Genomic DNA, 23,009 nt, shown 5'->3' on the forward strand with positions numbered 1-23,009 from the left:
AGCCCTGAAATCATATCAGGCAGCAGGTAGAGCAAGAAAACGAAGCAAATACTGTTTTTATAGCAAATGCAAATTGTTTCTGAGCTGCCCTTTTAGGTCAAGCTATTTCTAGGATGCGCAATCTAGTCAGGATTAGACACACTGCACTGCTCTGATGCACCTGCACCTGCTGAGCATGTGCCCTCGCTCCCCTGAAGAAGACACCCGGGGTGGCTCCAGGGAAGGCTGAGGAAGACATGTCTGTGTAATTTCACATCCAGCTCAGAATGGAGGTAACAGCGAATCACGCAGAACCTGAGGTGTGGGTGGTGACCATATCAGGATTGAGAGTAGATGGAATGTTAAAAAAATATTTATAATTTTAAATTTTCCTTTTTTATACCTGGACCCAGTGTGTCTCTCACAGACCCAGAACACACACACACACACACACACACACACACACACACACACACACTTTCAAGGCTTATACTAAACTCTCATGACTAAATAGTAGAACAGATCAGCTTTCCTGGAGGCATCTCCAGGCCAAGGGCACTGCCAACTAGAGATCTAGTTCCCCACCTGATCCAACACCCAAAGCTTAGCCCAGGGTCTCTATAGCCCATTTTAAGGTTCTCAGTTACAGCATTGATTATCCAACATTGTGCTAACTTCTGCTTTACTAAGAGCTTGTTTTAACCATTCCAGAATATGCCACATTTGAAACCAACAAACCTCCCATAAAAAACAAAATGTCTGAAGTACTTGTTTTATTTGTCCAGCTCTGGTTTGGAATCAATGAGATTAATTTAAATCTCAGCCCTGTTAAACTTAGTAAACTTGGGGGAAAAAACACACACAAAAAAAACCTTAATGGCATGAATACAAAGCAGAAGCTTTCCTACTTTCCTTCCTTGCTTTTAACAAATCTCCATCAAATTCAACCTATAACCAGGACTGGAGAGATGGTCCAGTGGGGGAAGAGCTTGGGACCAGTGGGGAAGAACTTGGGCCCAGTGGGGAAGAGCTTGGGATCAGTTGGGAGGAGCTTGGGACCAGTGGGGAGGAGCTTGGGACCAGTGGGTAGATGCTCCCTGCACAAGCAGGAGGACTGAAGGATTACAGCACATGGAAATCTCAGGGCTTTTCAGACATCAATGCTCTCACAAATTGAACCTTTAATTTAATTTTAAATAAAGACAGCTGGTGCTTTTTTTTTTTTACTGGAATGAATCAATAAACAGAAATTATCAGGAAATACAAAGGATCAAAAGAAAGAAAAGTCCTGAAAAAGAAAACAAGACTTTATCAGATATGGAGATTTACCATGGAATAACAGTGGCCATTTGAACATGGACAAACATTCATTTGTACATGCACACTCAAATAGACCAACAGAACAAAACAGTCTAAAACAGAGAGGGTGCATGGTGCTGGGTTCACTGAAGGTATTAAGTTGACTCTCCCCAAAAGACATGCTGGGAAATCCTGACATCCAAGGACCTCACAATGGGGCCTTACTTGTAAACAAGATGGCTGAAGATGTAGAGATGTTATATAGAATAGCAAGTTCTGGAACCAGTGGGATTTATATTTACTTATTTATATTTGTTTATTTAGTGCCTTAAATAGGAAGGAAATGGACCCAAAGAGACCCCAAGAGAAGAAGGTCAGGTACTAAGGGAGACCAAGATCTGAGCACTGCAGAAGGAACCCAAGGAGTGGGATCAAGGAAGACCTGCCAGTCCCCCACCCCCCTCCAGCGGCAAGCAGAGGGCTCTTCCTGCCAAGCTTCAGGAGGCACTGCTCTGCTCACACCTCAAAAGGCACTGCCCTGCTCACACCTCAGGAGGCACTGCCTTGCTCACTTTGAACTTCTGGCCTCTAGACAACATTTCTGAGAGGACTCCCTTCTGTTACCTCAAGCCATAGGTTTAGTTATGCTTGTTACGGCAGCCCCAGAAAGCGAATGTACACAATATTAGTACCTAGAAGACAACTCTGCATACAAATTATAGACAGACGGTAGGATAAAAAAGTCAAAGCAAAGTAAACAACCCATTGAACACCTTCACATTTTGCAGCAGGTAAAAAAATTTTTAAATCAGAACAAAAAAATGCACTAACCAAGGAAAAATACCTTAATTGTAATTATAGTAAAATTACGATATCATGAAATGACATCAATAAAATCAAAAGGCAAGGAGAAGGAGGCAATTATAGCACATGTCTGACAGATATACTGCGAACAACCCAGTAGGAATTAGGTAAAGAGCTAAGAAGGAAAAACAGGAAATAGCCCATGCATACTTAAAATGTTTTAATTTCATCACCAAAGAAAACCCAAATCACAGTGCTCTACACCAGCATGTACTGGCCAGGCTGGCTAAGCTAACGAGGACAGACACTGGGGAAGGCTGGTGAGGAAATGGGTGTGTTCCTGGGGACTTCTTGTTCAGTGCAGGTGAGTGTGCTCGAAAGGGGAAGAACCACCTCCTCAGACATAGGAGTCTGACGCCCAGGGGTCCATCCTACACAATACTGAATATGTCTGTCCTCTGAGGCACGCTGGAAACAACTTAAAACAACTACAGAAGAGCTGAACGGATTCTGATGCAGTCGTACACAACCCTGGTCACACAGCAGCATGAATGCATGGGGCATGTTTTATTCATATAAAACTTACAACAGAAAAAAACCAGCCTTTGAGGTTTAAAAGTGCCATTGCTGACTACACTTGGTGGAGTTCCCTGCTAAAGACTAGAAGGGCCTAGAAGTCGGCAGCCTCTGGGTCACTTCCCCTCTCACCTGGCTGCCGCTAACAAGAGCTCAGCTCCCCTGGAAAATCCACCAGCCGTGCACTTACCCATTCTCTGCATTTCTCATGCAAGAACACTAAACTTCCATTAAAACTCCTAGAACTCTTGGCGCTAGCCCAAAGAAATCAGAAACAAACAGAGCTCTCCTGAGCACGGGAAAGCAGAGGAACACTGCAAATTAATTTACACAAGATAAGATGATCTGAAGATTTACAGTGCTAAAAGCTTCAAAGTGCCATTTCATTAAACTGTGTGTTTTATTCACTTAAGATGACTATCACGGTAAAGACATTTCACATTGTTACGTTAGGATGGCACGCAACAGCCAGTTTCAATCCAGTTACACCCACTATTCTGTCTTTATCTTAATTGATTTTTAAGTAAAAATTTGGCTATTCAAGACCGTATACATCAAAAAATATTTTTCTGGAACCTTGGTTTGCAGCTTGCCACATCCTAGAAGGGAAAATCTTAAAAAAGGCATTTCCATCTTCAGGTGCATAGAAGACCCTGGAGGTTTCCTTCGAGAACCACCACAGAGACCAGTCCGTTCCTGCCTCCACCACGGGGCATGGATGGATGAACCACCTCCAAGGGGGCAGTGCTGACTGACCTCCATGGGGAGGGAGAGGAGGCGCTCTGGTTTGGGGACACCCTGATCTCGGTCTTCTAGTCATAGTCAGCCGGCAATCATCACTCATAGTCCCGGAGATCCTGGTGTGTAGGAGACCAGACAGACTGGCCTTTGAGGACAGCTCGTTTCGAGGACCCTCTGGAGGAGAGGTTCATCCCCATAACTAGGCCAGCACCCTAAGAATGAGGGCCACCTGCACAGGAAGTGAGACATACACACAATGGCTCTATCCCACAGCCTCCACATACTGTGCTTCGAGAGGAACACACAGACTGGATGGTATGGGTTTCTGAGGAAGAAACCTCACTCACCCTGACAGAAAGATCAGGGAGTCTGGTCTCAGAGATGCTCTGCTCTCCCCATCCACAGTGTAGAGATCTGTGCGCCTCCAACTCACCCCACTTCTCGAAGCATCAGCTCCCCAAAGAGGAGCACCTCCCACCTCAAGCTGTCACCCCAAAGAGGAGCACGTCTCACCTCAAGCTCTGCCGCTCTTGCAAAAACTTTCTGGCGGACAATGGTACTATGGGTTCAACCTTTCCCCCCCAGTCCCTAGCTGGACTTCTCTTGATAGAAGAATAACATGCGCTTTTCAAGCAATTCTTTATCATGAATTCTGAAAATGGAGATGAATGACAGAAATCAAATGCAGTAATCAGTTCAGAGTTGTATGGACAGAGCAAAACCACCCAGGCCAGTTCCTTTAAGATCCTTTCAGTTGAAGGACTGAGTCCTGCCGCAATGCGAGGGAGTCACAAGCCACAGCTGTGGGAAGGTCTGATTTGATTTTGGATGGCCCATGATTTAAGAATGGGTTTTGACATTTTTAAATGGCTGGAAAAGAAAAGAAACTCAAATTTCAGTGTCGATCAAAGAAAACGTATTGGCACATTGCCATGCCCATTTGCTTGTGTTTTGTCTGGGGCTGCTTTCAAATGACAATAGCAGAACTGTCTCAGAGGAGTCCGTATGGCCCAAAAAGATGAAAATATTTATAATCTGGCCTTTGCAGAAAATGTGTGCAGGTCCTGAGCTAAAGTAAGTTTGCAGAAGGCTGTCCAAATAATGAGGGTCCCGTGCCTCTGAAGCCATCTCTGTGACAAATCAAAAGCAAACCCTAAAGCAGGTGTCGATCCCCCATTCAGGTAAGAGACACAACCCACTAGAGCTGTCTTTCAACCCATGGGAAGCAAGCTATAAAATTCAACAGTTACATCTACCATTTCTTGAATTAAATAAAAGACAAAGATTCAAGGATATAGGTAGGGACTGAATTGTGCCCCAACCCCGTATTCACATATTTAAGTCCTAACCCCCAGTGCATCTCACCCGGACCATGCATGTCTGGAGACGGGATCTTAAAGGAGAAAATGCAGTTCAAATGAGGTTACCAGGAAATACAAACCCAGCTAGGAAGAAGGTCAGACGTGATGGCAGAAGGAAAGGACAGACATCTACAGCCTAGAGAGAAACCAACCCTTCCAGGCCCTGGAAATGCGAGGAAATAAATTTCTCCCGCCAATGCTGCACAACTGATAGACAACCCTAACAAAGCAGCAGAGGCACATCCACGGGACTGCTCAGAGAAAAAGGGTTTTCAGCCATATGTGCATATGATAGACACATAAGAGGACAAAGTATTAAGTTCTGTGCTACCAAAACATTTAAAACTGGAGAACACACCTTGCTCGAGGGAGAGAAGTACATACATAAATGCACACGTGGTAACAAAATCACTACCAGAGAGACGCTGTCATTGGGTCTAGTCGGAGGCCATAATGAATTAGCTGAGGTACATCGGTACATGTTCTCACAGCAATCCCACTTGACAAGTCGCAACTTATGGCTTCAGTTGACAACGACAATAAAGCACAAGGCGAATAAGCCAGGCGAATTTGCCTCAAAGCTTACACAATTTCTTATTGTGAATTAATCCCTGTGTCCCCGGGACATAGGTCATAGCTCAAGTTTCAGAACAGGTTGTTGCTGAGAATGAATAGAGAAAACAGCTACTATTTACTGAATATTTATTACTTGCCAGGTTCTGTGCTGGACTTCAGTCTAGCCTATCAGATGCAGGGGCTCTAGCACTGGTTTGCAGGTAAAAAATGGGAGCAGGAAGAAATGAATTAAGTTGCTCAAGGTTAGATTATAAATTTGCAGAGAGCTGCAAACCTAGGACTTGATGTTCCCATTGGTCAGGTGTTTGGGGGTACGCTCTCCACTACTATAAACTCTCCTTTGAACTGGTGCCGTGTATTGCCAATAGGACTGGTGCACGTATTGCCAACAGGAATAGTGCACGTATTGCCAACAGGACTGGTGCACGTATTGCCACTAGGAATAGTGCACGTATTGCCAACAGGACTGGTGCACGTATTGCCAATAGGACTGGTGCACGTATTGCCAATAGGAATAGTGCACGTATTACCAATAGGACTGGTGCACGTATTGCCAATAGGAATAGTGCACGTATTGCCAACAGGACTGGTGCACGTATTGCCACTAGGAATAGTGCACGTATTGCCAACAGGACTGGTGCACGTATTACCAAGAGAACTGGTGCACGTATTGCCAATTGGACTGGTGCACGTATTACCAAGAGGACTGGTGCACGTATTACCAAGAGGACTGGTGCACGTATTGCCAATAGGACTGACTAGTGCATGTATTGCCAATAGGAATGGTGCATGTATGGTGCGGAAGAATTGTCTGTATTCTGTCAATCATGTTTTAAATGAACGCTGACTGGCCAGGCAGGAACTGGGCAGCACATAAACCCCAACAAGCAGGCCGCATCATGTTACAGAATGGTGTCCACGTGGATAAATGCATCCACAGAAAGCCTGAGAAAGCTTGGGAAAGAATAGAGTAAAGCATGTTGTCTTGGTAGCAGCAATTTCCCAGGTCTGCTCTGCTTGCGAGAAGCAAGTAGGCACTCTCATCTAAGAGAGGTTTCCTGACTCAAGCTTTAGCTGCAAAACCCTGCAGCTCTTTTAAGAGGTCCAGCCACGAAAACACTTAAATGGTGTTGATGAAAAGCTGAACGAATGCTTTTCGGTTTTCAGCCATAGCAGGAAAAAAGCTGCACCGTTTTAAAATGCTGGCTTTCTGGGCCGTCTTACCAGGGCAAACTCTGACTCTTTCAGGCTGGCAGTCTGACTATGAAGCATTTGAGCATGGTCTGTGAGCAGAATGCTGCAGTTTGCTTGCTGGCAGGGACCTTGAAACGCCATAAAGTTGTGGCAATAAACATGGCTACAGCCGGTACCTCTGCCATGAGGCTGGAATCGCAGAAGGCTAAGGAATGGGCTGCCATCAAAGCCACGTCTTTAATCCTACCCATATTGCTTAGTAAATTAAAGGCTCATGTGGTCAGAAAAAGAGAGAGATATACAGTAAAGATAGACTCAAAGACGAAGAAAACCTCTAAATGGTTTACTATGTGTTAAAAATATATGCAGGCTAAAAGTTAAAGTTGAAAGGAAGGAAGGGAGGGAGGGAGGGAGGAAGGGAGGGAGAGTAGTTGAGTGTGGTGGTACACACCTTTAATCCCAATGCTTCGGAAGGCAGAGGCAGACAGATCTCTGTGAGTTCAAGGTGTAGTAGCACACGCCTTTAATCCCAAAGCTTGGGAGGCAGAGGCAGACAGACCTCTGTAAATTCAAGTTGTGGTGGCAGACACCTTTAATCCCAGCACTGGGGAGGCAGAGACAGACGGATCTCTGTGAATTCAAGGATAGCCTGGTCTACAGAGGGAATTCCAGGACAAAGATACACAGAGAATCTGTCTCAAAAAGCCAAAAGTTAAAAGTAAAAATAAAAGAAATACAGGTTAAAATAAAGCCACATAAAGATAGAAAATACACAGAGAATCTTGATATGGTATGCTATTATGCTCTCTTTGAATTGTTTGAATGCTGAGGAAGGAGCAACAGCTGCTAAAAGATATTTGCATATAAATGCTGCTGAATTAATCTAAGATAGGTATTTTGAAAATACCTTGGCTTCAAAATTGAAGTCAAAAGGTATGTTATTTTGGAGAAGAGTATTTTCTTTTGTTTCCACAGGAAAAGAGAGGCTGTGGATTCATTCTGATCAAACCTAAGAAAAATCAGGTTTGATCAAGGAAGATCACCTGAAAAATCTCCAGTAGGAACAGATGGCCCAGGTGTCTAAGTTCTACATCCAGAACAGATTCAAGACTGCTGCCTGAGATGATCAAGACTTATAGGATACTCCAGTCAGGACTTGATGATAATTTTAAATTTTCTTTAGGTCCCTATAAGATTATCAGTGTCCCCAACCAGTCAGAAGTAGCCTGGAATACTATGTCCACATTCCCAACAAATGGACTATGGATATTTACCTTTGTTAAAAAAAAAAAGAGGAGGAAATGGTGTGGGAGAATTGTCTGTATTCTGTCAATCATGTTTTAAATAAACGCTGATTGGCCAGGCAGAAAGTATAGGTGGGTCAACCAGACAGGAAGTAGAGGCAGGGCAATGAGAACAGGAGTATTCTGGGAAGCAGAAAGCTTCCCAGTTCTGCCCAGATCACTGAAGAAGCAAGATGTGAGCTGCCCCACTAAGAAAGGTACCGAGCCATGTGGCTAACATAGATAAGAATAATGGGTTAAAATAAGTTACAAGAGCTAATAAGTAGCCTGAGCTAATGGGCCAATCAGTTTTATAATCTTATGGAGATCTCTGTGTGATTTTCTTTGGGGTTTGCCAGCTGTGGGGAACTGGACAGGACATAAACCCCAACAAGCAGGCCCCATCATGTTACACACATATTGCCAATATAAGGGAAAAAATGTATGCCTGGGAGTCCATAAGGGGAATAAAGGGGAGGAGGGAAGATAGGAGGAAGGATGGGAGGGAATAGAGAGGGGAGGAAGCGGGGAGAATATGTTTTTCACTCATACACCCAGTAAGTACTGACTGAATGGGCACTGTGTGTCAGACCCTGGCCAGAGAGTCAGGGATACAACAGCAAACAAACAGATAGAAACATGGGCATCATGGCAATCACATGGGTGGGAAAATGCTTGGACACAGGATTTTACCATGTAGGTTACAATCACACTATAAGTAAGACTGGTGACAAGCAAAATTCATATGTGTTGAGGACACAGGCCAATGAAATTGCAGACATTACATAGAATGGAAGAAGGAAGATAAGAAATTTCTGGTAAATTAATTTTTGTGGCACTGAGAGTTGGTCCCAGGGCCTTGCTATGGTAAGCGGCCTATCACCGAAGTACTTCCCCAACTTATTTTTACTTTATGAAGAATGAAAGTGTTGTAAATTTTTTAGAATCTTTTTGTGTATCAAAAGTTTATGTTTTTATTTACTCAAGCCTATTCTTGCATCACGAAGTAACCAGAGAGGCAAATTCTTTGATGCCAGAACATTTATAATGATGTTACTTACAATATTAACTATAAGAATATTTAACAGCACAGTAAGAGTATAGTGCGTGGTTACATAATTAGTCTATTCACATAACAAAAACATCATAGCACTTTAATCATATTAGAAAATTATAATATTAAATGGAAGAAACAAGATCAAAGCATACACACAGGAAATAATGACCCCATAACACTGTTATCTTGATATGGGTGTGACTAAGAAATATTTTCATTTCTTTATGGCTTACCACCTTGCCTACACTGAAGACTGTAAAGCCAAGAACATTTTAAAATTTTATTCTAGAAGTTTACATCAAAGAAAAGCTATGCCTCTCTACCTTACCACTCCAGTTCTACTGGCCACCTGGGACTTGTGAGGAGCTTGGCCGTCAATCAGTTTCAGGTGTCAAATATTGTTATTTCATTTTTATTCACTTACATTTAGGATGTGTAGTGTATTTAAGTGTTTGGTGGTGTATGTGTGCCATGGTGTGTTTGTGTGTAGATCAGAAGACAACTTATGTGGGAGTCAGTTCTCGCCTTCTATCACGTGGGTTCCAGGGAACAAACTCAGGTTGCCAGGACTGGCTGCAAGTGCCTTTGCCGGCGGAGCCATCTCACCAGCTCTAATACATATTTCTAAATTCACTTGCAAAGAGGTTTCAAAATAGATTCAAAAGTGGCCAAAGCCATCACCAGGGCACGATGGATGATTATAACGAATTCTTCAGCAGTGACAACATATTCATTTAACAAATCCACTGAGTGCGAGCCAAGCTCCAGGCACCCTGAGAGGTAGGTACCAGGAGGTCGAATTAGGTCTCTGGGAACAAATGAGCCACAGGGATGACACTGGCCCTCTGCACCAGGTCTCAGCAGGATGCAGGGAGGAGCAGAGCTGGGTAGCAATCCTCAGGAGACTCTGACACAGCCGGGACATGTGGCCCCAGAGAGGCTGGCTTCATTTCTCTCCTTCCAGCTGCCTCATTTGTAAAACAAGGATAATTCTGACCCAGTTTGAAGCACTGTGGTGCAGGATAAATGCAAAGTATTCTGGGCTTGTTTTCACCTTTCCAGTGCTCAATGGATTCGACACAGAGATAGGCAATGTTGCTTCCTTTCTTGGGAAATTTACATTTACTCTTTAAGAGCCTGGAAATGAGGCTAGGTAGTTAAAGGGAGAGTTACATATTTTTTTTTCTTCTACATATTCAGAAAAACTCATTTTTCATAGAAAAACTCATTTCCTTGAACAGACAAGAAAGGAAAGGGATTTCAAAGCTGAAGGAAAGTGCATCCCCATTCTCAGGGCAGCCCAGGAAAGTGCACCCCCATTCTCAGGGCAGCCCTGGGTGGGGTGCAGCAGGAGACTGGCACAATTGTGATGCAGCCAGCTGGGGACGAACCCAACTGTGGTTGGCACTTTAAACTCTGAGAAGGATTCCCAGCTTTTCCTCCCACCTTTTAAGATATTTAAAAAAAAAAAAAAAGCAACATTTTTGTTTGTTTGCTTGCTTCGTTGACCTGGAATTCACTATGTAGACCAGGCTGGCCTCCAACTCAAGACATCTACCTGCCTCTGCCTCCCAGCAGCACCTGTTCCTCTTCCCAGACAAGTTCATTATCTAATTAGCGGGAACATTTATATTCATCAATTCCCTGCTACAAACAGGTAGAGGAGAGAAGCTAGGCAGGGTATAGTAAAGGGGAACAGAGACTTGTCCATGGTGCTCTGTGAGGAAGCTGATTCCGCTTACTGACTGTATGCGCACAAGTGGGCAAATGCTCAGACCCTGGCAGAAGAGGCCACTGTAAACCCTGGTCCTCATAGTTGAGGCAGAAGTTAAGGATTTTTCTAGTTACAAAGTACCTATTTTTACAAACTCAGATTCTTTGTGCTCCTTCTGCTCCAGTAAGGACTGGAAACTGGAAAGTTTAGTAGCTCCACAAGCAATGAGAAGCTGAAGCCCTATCCTCCTGGCTATGCTTCATGATGCCACATGAGTAACTAATGCTGGCTGTGGATGTTGAGATGAATGGACGGAGATGGGTATGGAGGTCAGCCTGCTATCTTCCTCAGCCCCTACATCCTTTTTGTCTGAGCCTCCTGAACTGCAGCTCCCAAGTGCAAATGAGTAGGCACAGCAGCCGCAGGCAAAATGGACAGAGCTTGCAATTTGTACCCTGGGCGGGGCACACTGCATCCATGGCAACAGTCAAGCCCAGTTCTGAAGGGCATGATGAGCATGCAAGGATAAATTCAGTAACTGCTCCACTTTTAAAAAGGGAGTTGTAAAAATTATCTTTAAAATGCTTGTTGATGCCCTGTGGGTATGAGTCACTTTGTGCAGCAGGATCAAAATGGATCTCTATTATGGGCTTCTGCCGGCTCTTTGATTCTAAACAACTTTATTAATGTTAATAGGAGCGATGCACACATCAATGAAAGAATAAATTCCTTGGGTTTAGGAGAGCTTCAATTAGTGATCTGTATTAAGCAATGTAAAACGCTTTTTAATTTTCTTTCAAGTAATGAGACATCACGCCAGCAGGGTTGAAAATGAGGCAAAGGGTAGGAAAGACAGGGAGGGAACAAGCTTTCCAGCCAACTGGCTGTGCACCCAGGTCCTCAGCATCACTCAGGCAGTATAGCAGGAGGCAGGGACACACCTTACCAAAGAGACAACGAATGGGATGAAGGGAGGAGGAGGCCACACAGAAAACCGAGTCAGCTGCGGGAGGAATTCACTGTTGTCCACAACAGTACCGACTGCACCACACTGCTCCATTCCCGCCCTCCTCCCCGAGCAGAAGTTAATACTACCCATCTACTTCCAAAAACATCAAGACAAAAATGGGAATTTAAGCTGAGAGGATGATGCAGCAGGGCCCCTAATGAACAGGTTATCTTCCAGTGGCACAAAGCATCTGTGCCTGGCATTTCTGCAAACTCGGCTCTTAACCCTCTCCTACACAGACAGGTCTAACTGTCTCTCCTTGCCTTGGAGCAGAACAAATGACAATTCTTACGGAGTATAGTTTAGCTGAACAAGTATTTATAGAAAAAAACATGTTGGCTGCAGAAATGTTCCACGCCAGCCACAGAGGTGCCTGGGAACACACCATTCGCTCTGAATTATCAGTGAGTCCGGGTGTCTCCAGTGCCCCAGGATGAACGAGGAAACAGTGTGTCTGAGACGGTGACAAAAACACAACCTGGCGTGTGCACCTCTTGACAGTGTAACTTCCTCTCACATGCGCTGCTGCTAGGAATCTGGCGTGTTTGCACACAGCCTTCCTGCAGCAGACACACAGCAAAGGCTCTGTCTGGGCTTTAGTTACCACCCCCAGCACGGATCTGCTGGGCCCTGGGGGAGCTCAGGTGAGACATTCTGTGCAGCTGACAACAAGAGACGAGACAAACACTGACCACATCTCAAGGCTCAAAATGTCTGCAGCCCACTTGGCAGGTAAAACTCTATAGGCATCATGGATCAACTAAGGAGGCAAGGCTAACTACTGTGCACCAAGATGGACCTGCAGTGGGCACTGAGTAAAACGCTTAGGTTTCTCAATCACACAAGCTTTCGCTAGCTAGGAAATGGCAGTCTGGTACCAGGTGACCAGAATCCAGATGAAGGTCTTCTAAGACAGAAGGAATCATTTACCTCTGCTTCTAATCCAGCTCTCTCTTGCAAAAACTATTCCCAGAATCATCTACCTCGGAGCATCAAAATATCTGCTTCCACTAAAATGTTTGAGCCTAGGTTACTGTCTCATTTCTTGGAGCAAACTTTTTGGCCAATTCATGTTTTTAGGATTTTCTAATTTAGGTGATTCTCAGGGGAATTATATTACTTAGTACCTATAGAAACTGTCATTCAATTATCTGTGCTATCTGGGCTTCATTGGAAGCATCTGTAATTAAGGATCATAAACTATACCGTCTTTAGGATTCCAGCCAGTTTCCTCCATCACATCCTCAGTTTAGTTTCATAATCGGTTTCATCTTCTCCAGTCTGGCAAGGGAAGTCACGTGTTGCTAAGGTCATGGAACAGTGGTTCTCAGCTGTCCTAATGCTGCAGCCCCTTCAGTTGTGGGGATCCCCAACCCTAAAATTATTTTTGTTGCTACTTCATGACTGTAATTTCGCTACTGTTATGAACTGTAATCATCTGGCATGCGACCCTAGTGGGAGTCATGACCCACAGGTTGAGAACCGCTGTCATGGGAGGCAGTGATGTTTTAAAACACTGATACCTGGGGCAGGTGTGGAACAAAACCCCAGAGATGAAGGCCACTCGAAGACCCTGAACACTGGGGTGTCCCTGTCCAATGTTAAATAGTATCACTTCTGCAATAACAACGAAACAACTTGCCAAGGATAATTTAAATTTCTGTAGTCACCAGTCTAAATGTAGGATTAGCCAAAGACAAAAACCACGAAAGACAGATACACACAGAGTTCCGTCTTCCCAAAGAGCATTGCACTGATAATGGATATTTACTTTCTAAGGAAATACCAGAAAACATATATCAAGTTAGGAGTGGGACAAACCATAAAAAAAAAAAGCAAAAAAAGATCATCTTTCCCACGAGCGACCTTTCCCCCTCTAAATAGTTTCCCACGAGCTGAGCTCCTGAATGCACACGACAGTGTGGATATGGTTACTGGTCTCACTGAGACCTTCTCATCCTCAAATCTACAGTTTATGTCAAAAGCTGCTAAAGTAAACCACATAAACTTTAAAAGAACATTTCATTCCTGTAGCATTAAAAGCCCAAGAAGAGACATCACAGGCCCGAGAATACAGAGGCAAAGAAACTCTTTAGATCTCAACCACATGTGTTAGGCACAAAAACTCACATTCCAGAGGGTCAAACCTTCTGGAAAGAGCCACCGCGGCCGCTCTGCCCCCGAGGGGTTCTTGTCTTCCCAGCTCCACAGAACGACAGCTCCGTCAGCTTTCGGTCCTGTATGGGATTTGAGACTGCACTGCAGAGCCACTGGATGTGTTTGGTGACCCAGAAGGGAAGCAGACTCTCAAGTTTCACTTTCACGTCACTGAGTGTCTAGGTTTCGGAAACATACATGAACACATCCCATATTACACCCACTGTACAAGTGATAACCACTTCAACTTCCGGTCCCTTGTCGTGAGATAGCTGATAACACTGTAAAGGCATGTCACTGTGATTGGTTTAATAAAAAGCTAAATGGCCAACAGGCCGGAGGTATAGGTAGGACTTCTGGACAGCAAAAGTTCTGAGAAGAAGAAAGGGGGAGTTGCCAGCTGTACAAGAGGAAGCAGGACATGCCAGAGGAGAGACAAAAGCCACATAGCGTGTGTCAGCATGCATTAAAAAAATGGGTTATAAGAGCTAGTTAGAAACAAGCCTAAGCTAAGACAGGGCTTTTATAATTAAGAAGAAGAAGTCTCCATGTCATTATTTGGGAGCTGGTTGGCAGGACAGAGAAAGACCCCTTACAGTCCCTAGTCTTTGTTACCTAGTAACAATGAGCTACCTATAAGTACTTAACACAGCAGGGCTGTGACCGCAAAGGAGCTCTTCCTGTTACATGGACTCTCAGGAGTGTCACTAAGAATCCAATGAGTCACCACCACTGAAAGAACTCAGCGAGGGCTGAAGAAATCTTGGCTCTGTTTGAGGCTTCCTTGGCCACTTCTTCATGAGTCCTCCCTCAGCTTCCTTATAAAACCAAGATGGTAGAACAGGTGACTGATGCTTCTCCCAAGCCTCTAAGCCTTTGTTCTAACTAGAAGAAAACTCTAGTTGTCTTTGTCAGCCTGCACTCATCTGAGGAGGCCTCTGAGGAGGCCCTTTCTGCCTGCTGGGTCAAACACCAGATGGAAGCCAGCAGTTTGGTCCTATGGTGCATTCTCCGTGGACAGGCAGAGGCTTGGAACATTAATTTTTCCACCAACTAAGATCCTGTCAACCGCAATGCCTTCCGCCTGGCCTTATCCTCATTAAAGGTCTCATAGGACTGTCCAAATGTTGGGTCAAACAGGAACACCACCAAGTAAAATCAAGACATGAGGCTAAGTTTGAATTCAGGCACAACTGGGGCAAACTTAGCTTCAAAATGATTCATTGTGTATCTCAAATTCAAGTTTAACTGGGCATCCTGTATGCTTCTGTTGAATCTGGCGATCCCACACACATGCTGCCGCTGGTGTAGGCTGCCTCATGCCACCCACTGGTCCTCCCGTACAGTCAGCCCAGCACAGGTCCATTTTCTGGGGCTGAGGAACAAGGGTTTGCGGGCTAGGCTTGGGCCCTCCTACTGGCTTCACATCACTGTACGCCTACTTACATCCCCTCCAGAAAGGCTCCCAATCATCTCCTGACCACCCTTTCGGCTGCAGCCCCCTTACCCGGGCAGCAGCCGTCCGTCACCCACGGCTTCATGAGTCATCCACTCTCGGAAGCAACTGCCTCTTTTTTTTTTTTTTTCTAAATAAAAGATCATTTATAACCACAAATTAAAACCATCAAATTACAAGCCTTTTAAATACTGAAATGAAACAAAAAAAAATGCAGGTTGTGCGAAAGAGAAGCTGGGGCAGAGGCGAAAGGCGGGGAGGCAGACGCAGCTCGAGCGCTGGCTCACATCGTCTTCTTCTAGGGTTCTGCTTTTCTGCCAGCTTCCTTTCTCTCCTGAGCTCACAACAGCTCTCAAGAGAATAGAAGACCCCCCCACCCCGCTCCCCACACACACCAAAGAACAATGTGGGAAGCGGGGGGAGGGACATGTGGGGAGGATTGGAGTAAGAAGCTTTGGTTGACTTATAAACTGGCCTCCTCCCAATCGGTCCCCAGTGTGGGGCGACCCTCTAAGACCCCAGTGCGATTCTGAGGGACCCCTGACATCTACTTCAGACTGTAGACAACTCATTCTTCTTTAGGCTACTTGGTGCCCACAAACAGAACCACCGTGCGTTCCACCTCTGTCTCTCCAGAGTCGAGTCTACACAGCAGAAACAGCTAACCCAGTGGAGGTACCTCCTGCACTAAAGCTTGTCCTGCTGGGTCAGCTGATGTCCCTAAGCCCAGCCTTGCCCCCTGGAAGAACCTATCTCTTCAGTATCCTATCACAGATGACCCTTTTCCTTAATATCCACAACTGGGCTAGTTAGTTTACTGTCAACTTGACACAAGCTTGGATCATCTGGGAAGAAGAAGCCTCAGTTGAGAAAATGCCTCCATCAGATTAGACTCTAGGCATTTTCCTGATTAGTGATTGATATGGGAGGCCCCAGGTCACTGTGGAGGGTGCCATCCCTGGGGTGGTAGCCTTGGGTTGTATAAGAAGGCAGGCTGAGCAAGCTATGGGGAGGGGGCAATAAGCAGCTCCCCTCCTTGACTTCTTTGTCATTTCCTGCCTTGAGCCCTGGCTCTGGTTCCTCCATGATGCACTGTAAGGTATAAGGGAACAAACCCTTTTGCCCAAGGTTGCTTCTGTCATAGTGCTTATCACGACAATAGGAAGCCAACCATGACAAGCACTTGCAGCAAACCCCCAAAGGAAGAGGCTTACAGTGAACTACGTGACAAAGCAGGAAAAGCTTCAGTGTCCTTTTCACAATTAGCTCTCAGCAGCCCTCAGGCAGCTAGAAGACAGAACTGCCCATGGCCTGGTCTACTCCTGAAGGTGAGGGGCGTTGTCACTAAGCTGGGACTGGGAAGTTCAGTCTGATAATTTTGCAAACCCGTTCTGAGGAGCTGGGGCACTGGGTCTGCACCCCACCGACTCAACAGAGTACCGGCCAATTACCTTTATGTGGTTGTTCTGAGATCTGGGTGTGAAACATTTAAGATAGCAATATTTGGCTCCAAGGCGGACGGGGAGGGCTGGGCGACAGGGAGTGACACTCTGAGAATGTCATATCCCCCAGAGTTTTACATCCTCATTTAATCCTCTCACTACCTGCTGGGGAAATAGAACCAAGCAGGTTTCAAACTCACATCTTTTGGACACCAGGGCTCTCTGTCTACCACATCCATCTGCTCCACTTGGGTCACTGAGTTCCAGCTTCTCTTCCTCAGGTCAACGCGAGGCCACGGCCTTCTCTAAGGCATGCACTTGGTAGACACAGACTGGGCATTTCATGGGCTTTTAACAAGGGCCCTACTGAAGGGATTCATCTAACAGAGGCCTTCTTTATAGACTTTTTGCAACAAAGCTGCGTGCATTATGTAGGTAATTGCAGTCTGTATCTTGAGACATACTTAGGGAGCCGACAAGAATTGCTTTACTTCGCGGATGATGGTGAAAGCACCATCATCAATGCTGAGCTTTGCCCCGGATAACAGGAAACATTCACGACTTCTCACACAGGGAGTCAGGGGCACCTGGTCCTCCCTGCTCAGGTGTCACCACACCACTGCTGTTTGTAGTCAGGTCCTCTGTTTAATCAATCTCCCTCTCTCTCCTCCTCCTCTGGTCTCTGTGTGTCGCCCCCTCCACCATCCCCCTCCACCAGTGATCTCTCTGGTAATTCTGATTTACAACAAGAAGGGACTTCCTTAGCCCAGGCTAGGCTAACACAGCTTCTCCACTTACCCCCAACAAGGATCTGGGGTCACTTTAAGTTATCATTTGCAACTTAGACATCCTGTCGATAGGGAACACACTGCTGCTAATGTTAAGGTCAGAGGTCAGTCCCTCTGAAGCAAAAAGAATCAAAGCAACAATACTGCAGGTCAAGGTCAAGGCACCATCAGGTGACAGGCAGGTGACATGAGGTGACAGGCAGCCCCTTCCAGTTGCAATCACCTCAGGAGGATTTAACAAGAGAGGTATTTAAAAAAGGACCAGGGCGCAGGAAAACCACAAGGCCTACTGCGGTCCTGCAGGAAGCACGGGGAAGCAGTCTCCATTACAGCCCAAGGCCTGACAGAGCTGAGAGAGCAGACACCTGGGCTTGGACAGGAAGACATAAAGGCTAGTGGGGAGGGCTGCCCGAGGGGAACTGTGCTGCCCCAGCACAGACACTCTGCCAGTCGGAGAGACCCTGGGGGTGGGGAGTGGGGGTAATATTCTCACCTCATTCCCTTCCTCCTGCTCTCCCTCCCTTGAGTATATGAGTGCTAAACCCAACCGCAAACCAGAAACATAAGAACCCATCAAGTAGGTCACAGAAGTCAAGCTGCTGGGTCACTGGGGACAGAGAGAAGGGAGGGACTTGTTGAGGGTGTAGAGGAGTATCATGCCATCTTACTCAGAGTTAACACCCACTGCTGGGAGTACTTGGTGCTAATGCAGTTCTGTGGACATTTTTTTGCCAGAATATAGTTTTGTTCAGGCAAGCACGTATTTTAAAAATGCATTCACACATGTATTCATACTTCTTAAACATCTATGGGCATTAATTCCATGAAAGAAAGAATATTTTACTTCGGTGATGTAGGAAAAACCCCTATGTATTTTATGCTAAGCTTCGTTCTTTTTCTAAAAGAAGTAAAAACAAAAGCTCTACAAAAAAAGCAACTCCGATCTTTAAAGTGGACAGTAGCACCATGCTTCATTCAGTTAGTGCACCAGGCTACCACAAGGTCCTTTCCTGCCCACTTTTCTTTCCCCTCCCTTCTCTTTCCCTTTCTCCTTCTCCTTTCTTTCCCTTTTCTCCTCCCACTTTTTTTTTGTTTAATATCTATGGTTTTCCAGTTAGATTTATCTAAGTAAACAAATGGATAACGTGCCTCCAGGTTTAAGGGACAGATTCATCCCACCTTTTAGCTTCAACCCTGTAACATGAGGGGCCGGCTTGTTGGGGTTTCTGTCCCACCCAGTACCCCACAACCGGCAAGCTCCAAAGAAAATTAATCACACAGAGAACTCTATAAGTTATAAAGCGGATTGGCCCATTAGGTCAGGCTACTTATTAGTTCTTATGCTACTTTGGAGAAGAGATTCTGCTTTTGTTTCCACAGAAAACGAGAGGCTCTGGATTTATTCAGAGTTAAGAAAAATCATCTTTGACCAAGGGAGGCCACCTGAAAAATCTCCGACAGGAATAGATGGCCCAGATGTCTGAGTTCTACATCCAGAACAGATTCAAAACTGCTGCCTGAGATGATCAAGACTCACAGGATACTCCAGTCAGGACTTGATTATAACTCTAAATTTTCTTTAGGTCCCCATAAGATTATCAGCGCCCCCAACCAGCAGGAAGTAGCCTGAAATACTACGCCCACATTCCCAACAAATGGACTATGGGTATTTTCCTTTGTTAAAAAAAAAAAGAGGGAAATGGTGTGGGAGAATTGTCTGTATTCTGTCAATCATATTTTAATAAAACGCTGATTGGCCAGGCAGGCAGTATAGGCGGGAAAACCAGACAGGAAGTAGAGGTGATGCAATGAGAACAGGAGAATTCTGGGAAACAGGGAGGTTCCTCTGACACTCCTGCGCAGACCACCAGAGAGGAAACATGTAAGCTGCCCAGCTAAAAAAGGTACCAAGCCATATGGCTAACATAGATCAGAATAATGGGTTAAGATAAGGGCCAATCAGTTTATAACCTAATGTAGACTCTGTGTTATTTTCTTTGGGAATTGCCGGCTGTGGGGTACCGGGTGGGACAGAAACCCCAACAAGCCGGCCCTCATGCTACACAACCCAACTAATATGAGTTCTGCTGAGCTAAAGCAGGTCTTGCGAGTCAGCACTGACACCTTCCGTTGCATGGGGTGTACCCAATAAGTGCTTTCTAAATCTCCCAGGGTGTGTGTGCATCTTCTGGCAAAGGAGAGAGAGGGTGGCTCCAGAGTTCCCTGGATGGGACAGGTGGCTCACAGGTACAGGAGATGGTGTGTGGTTTCAGGACCGTGGTTCTCAACCTGGGGGTCGTGACCCCTATGGGAGTCCAACAACTCTTTCACAGGGTCACCTAAGACCATCAAAAACCTCAGGTATTTATATTACAATTAAAAACAGTAGCAAAATTATAGTTATGAGGTAGCAACAGAAATAATTTTAGGGTTGGGGGTCACCACAACATAAGGAACTGTATATCAAAGGGTCACAGTGTTAGGAAGGCTGAGAACCACTGAGCTAGGGACACACCAGGTTATTTCAGAGATGATAGATAGGTGGCACTAAGTAACCTATGACCACAAGACGAGAGCTTCATTCCTTTCAGACTCTCAGACTCTAAAACCTAGGGGGCTGCTGCCATGCCTGCAATTTCCTTAGGATACCTGAGATCCTTCCTTCGCTAGAGACACACGGTCACTGGCTTGGGTCTTCTGGTCTCACAGCATCGCTTGTGTGCAAGGACAGATTTCACTTTAACTTAAATGATGCTGGTTTTCTACTTCAGGTCATGAAATTACACTTAAAATTTAAAAAAATTAGCTTCTAATAGAAAGGATTAATCTGAGAGACCACGCGTATGAGTGACAGATGGGGAACCCAGATGACACACGTTTGGGGAAATGCTGATACCTACAAGCATAGCCCATGATTCAGAGACATCCAGGTTTTTGGTTCTAATTGCCAAGCAGGTAGGCAATAATGACTAATTTTATTGCCTTATAAAGAGATAATTCTTTCACTGAAGGTAGTAGTTCTCCTGGTCAGAGACCTGTAGCTCAAGGAGAGCAATACTATTTTAGTAAACTGCGTTGTGACCTGAATAATGATTGAAGGTTGAGGCCCCAAGATTTAGATTAATAGTAATATGATAATTAGAGACCACAAATATGAAGCAGGAAGAGAGAAGCAGAATGCTGTTCTCTCTGCACAGGCTCTAACAAGCTGTCATTGGGATGTGAGGAGAGGGGTAGGGGAACCTTCCCTGAGTCACACAGGCCTAGCTGAGAGTACCCAAGGCCACCAGGGGAATTAGATTACAAAGGCAATCTGTCACGGTCTGTGACTTCTTTTGATGTCAGGCTGGTAAGGCTGCTGTGTATTATTTCCACGGCACTCACTGATCAGCAGAACCACTTCAAACTGTCGCCTCCTACATGAGCTGGAAGTCTGGGACATTTTTGTTCAGCTCTGATGCATCCCCAGACACCCCAAAATCCTTAATTCTAACCTCTTGAAATGAGTATTACATTAATGTGCATGGCTCCTTCCAAGTGGAGGGCTCAGGAAGCATGGCATCTCTTCCATCAGCGCGAGTGTGCAGAAGCCCAACCCACTATACTCACGCTTGTGCATCCCTGTCCCCTACTCAAGCCCACCCGGAGGGTGAAGCCGGGCATGAAGTCCCCAAGGCCCGCTCCCTACTGCAAGAGAAGACGTTCAGTTCAACATATCCTATGCTTCCTAACGTCATGTCAATTCCCAGCACAACGCATTCTGGAGCTGGGATCCCTCCCCTGTGCACTGTTGTTTACTTGTTTTAAAAATATTTCTACAAAGCATCCATTGTTTTCTCCCCAGTGTGCCACCGCATGAGACACTGACAAGCTACTGCTTCTGCATGAATAAAAGGGTTTTCCCCAGTGAACAACGGAGCCGGCTGGCACTGGGAACGAGTCCTGTCCAGCAGCAAGTGCTGTATGTGGCCAACGTGGCTATGCATGGCCTTCTGTACCCAGTGGGCCCACGAGCAAACAGTCTGCAGTGGCTGACTCTAGAGGCTTGGTTTCAGACATGAAACAGAGGGCTGCTTTTTGTTATTTGTGGCTTCGGTTGGGAATTTCTTGAGACTTACTGAGCTGCTAGGACAGGGAATAAATAGACTTTAATTTTCAGTCATCAAGTTTAGCTTCAAAAGCAAAGGCTTTAAACATAATATATAGTAGCTGATTTGGTGGTGGGAGTGGTATTCACACAGCGTAGTGTTCAGACCTCCGAACAGAAGTGTTGCCAACACTGGACAACACAGGCCAAATTGTTTCTGCATTTCTTATTCTAATGGAATCCAGTTCCGCAAAAGAGACTTGTGTTAGAACAAAAGGCAGAATAAAGTTTTTGTCCCATGATTTCTCAGACTGCATCTTTACTGTGTATACTTTTGGGTGACTGCCCCATCCCTGACCACTATGGGAGTCTGTTCTGCTTACAGTGCAGCAGCAGGCCATGTGACTGTAGTTATCTAACATCTGACTGGACAGAAGTGAACAACTGACCCAAGAAAGGCTTATTCATCGGTGGCTAGGAACCGACAAATCGTGCGGCTTGGCTTAAAATGAAAGAGCTACACCAATCAGATTGCTCTACAAGGAATCTGAAGTTCCAGGCTGATACCGGCTAGTGGCGGTTTGCTAGGCCAACAGATAATGCGTCCTTGGGTACTGTGGGGTCCAGGTAGGGCCAAGGTCAAGCAGGGCTACAGCTGGCCTACAGACTGAAGAATGGAGCAGACAGATAAGGTGACACGGAGAACATGGGGGCTACAGATGCAGCCGTAGACAGCGGGTTTTGTTCTGATGGCTTTCTGGCCCCAAGAGGCTTCCTTACTGATGCAACTAACTCTAAAGAAAGATGAAATCATCAACTGTGCAGATAAGCGTAGTCCTCACCCTTCACCAAGGAAACATCTTTGCAACAAAGACTATTGCAGAAAACCACAACCAATCAAAACGCAGAGTTGTGGAGCCCAGTCCCAGCGGGTACCCAACTCCTGTACCTAAGGCTCTGGAAGGACTGGCGGGCAGGAAGGCTGTAAGGATCAGGGAATTTGGAAGTCTGCTCTGAGAATGTGCCTCCTAGGAATGTCAGAAGCTACACCCATAAAGGCCAACAACAACACGACTCCCTAAAAAGCAGCTGTGCAAGGACAACATTAGACATGTTAATATCTAATGTTATTAGATGGAGGTGATGGAGTCAACAGGCCCCAAGCCTACACAAAGAACTACAGGCAACATAAGACATGTTGAGAGCTCCAAGGGCACACCAATTAGTTTTCCAATACAAAACAGCTAGCTCTGAAATAGATATACAACTAACATTATATAGCCTGATTGGGGTATATTTAGGATAATATGTGTTATTAATCAATAATTAATATTAATTATTAATCTATATATCTACAATTAATAAAAAAGAGGCCATGAATTTGAAAGAGCAAGGAGGGATACATGGAAGAGTCTGAAGGGAGAAAATGGAAGGGGGAAATGATGTAATGACGTTATAGTATAAAAATACAATAAATGTATTTTTA

General features: G+C 45.2%; 1 protein-coding gene and 1 pseudogene across 7 annotated transcripts in view; one reads left to right on the forward strand and one right to left on the reverse strand.

The window, feature by feature from the left end:
* The window catches only part of Fyn (FYN proto-oncogene, Src family tyrosine kinase), a 202,159-nt gene that overhangs the window by 117,139 nt on the left and 62,011 nt on the right, over positions 1-23,009 (reverse strand). Inside the window, exon 1 of one of the 7 annotated variants that reach the window (XM_048424979.3) lies at positions 13,724-13,870. The exons of the other annotated variants lie outside the window; for them this stretch is intronic. The gene's annotated coding sequence lies outside the window, so the exon portion shown is untranslated. Of the gene's footprint in view, positions 1-13,723; positions 13,871-23,009 lie in introns of those variants that run through there. 7 annotated transcript variants of the gene reach the window in all.
* Positions 1-23,009, forward strand: part of LOC125394624 (tubulin alpha-1B chain-like) — a 92,608-nt pseudogene that overhangs the window by 65,294 nt on the left and 4,305 nt on the right.

Source organism: Myodes glareolus, chromosome 1, assembly GCF_982192425.1.
Source record: "Myodes glareolus chromosome 1, mMyoGla1.1, whole genome shotgun sequence".
NCBI classification, from domain to species: domain Eukaryota; kingdom Metazoa; phylum Chordata; class Mammalia; order Rodentia; family Cricetidae; genus Myodes; species Myodes glareolus.